This window comes from Salvelinus sp. IW2-2015, linkage group LG22, assembly GCF_002910315.2.
Source record: "Salvelinus sp. IW2-2015 linkage group LG22, ASM291031v2, whole genome shotgun sequence".
NCBI lineage: Eukaryota > Metazoa > Chordata > Actinopteri > Salmoniformes > Salmonidae > Salvelinus > Salvelinus sp. IW2-2015.
Window position 1 is genome coordinate 8,215,985 of NC_036862.1, and position 1,059 is coordinate 8,217,043.

General features: G+C 56.9%; 1 pseudogene; it reads right to left on the bottom strand.

Moving 5' to 3' along the window:
* The window catches only part of LOC139022774 (NTPase KAP family P-loop domain-containing protein 1-like), a 31,337-nt pseudogene extending 30,590 nt beyond the window's left edge, over positions 1–747 (bottom strand).
* Between the last annotated feature and the right edge of the window lie 312 nt (positions 748–1,059).

Sequence of the window (1,059 nt, forward strand, 5' to 3'; positions counted from 1 at the left end):
AGGGCTAGTGCGGGAGAAGGAACAGGGCTACTGGACCTGGATACGACACATTAGGCCTAGTGCGTGGTGCCGGCACTGGTGGTACCGGGCTGAGGACACGCATCTCAGGGCTAGTGCAGGGAGCAGCACAGGACGCACAGGACTCTGGAGACGCACAGGAGGCTTGGTGCGTGGTGTAGGCACTGTGTGTAATGGCTGGGCGGGGAGGTGGCGCCGGAAATACTGGACCGCAGGCGTACTGGCTCCCTTGAGCACTGAGCCTGCCCAACCTTACCTGGTTGTATGCTCCCCGTCGCCCGACCAGTCGCGGAGGGGTAATAACCGCACGGGCTATGTAGGCGAACCGGACACCATGCGTAAGGCTGTGCGTGATGAAGCCGGCCTGAGGAGACGCACTGGTGGCCAGATGCGTTGGGCCGGCTTCATGACATCCGCCATATCCTCAATCTAGCCCTGCCAGTGCGGGGAGGTGAATAACCCCCGGGCTATGAACACTACAGGAGACACCATGCGCTCTACTGCGTAACACGGGTCTGCCGTACTCTCGCTCTCCACGGTAAGTACAGGGAGTAGGCGCAGGTCTCCTACCTGACTTCCCACACTCCCTTTTAGCCCCCCACCCCCAATAATTTTTGGGGGCTGATTCACAGGCTTCCTACCGTGTCTTCGTGCTGCCTCCATTCGCCGGTATCCCTCCTCGCACTGCGCCAGAGAATCCCAGCGGGCTCCGGCATTCGCCCTGGTCATCGCCCACCTTCGATCTCCTCCCACGTAGGTAGCCAGATCCTGCTCCCATTGCCATATAATCCGGTTGTGTATTGCTCCTGTTGCCGCTTGACACGCTGCTTGGTCCGATTCAGGTGGGTAATTCTGTCACGATCGTCTATGGGTGAGAGAGGACCATAGGCGCAGCGTGTGCAAAATACATTCTCTTTTATTAGAGAAGGGAAAAACACGAAACGAACACTGAATACAAACTAAACAAAACAACAAACGACCGTGAAGCTAACGACGTAAGTGCATAGACAAGCAACAAACGTTCCACATAGACAATTACCC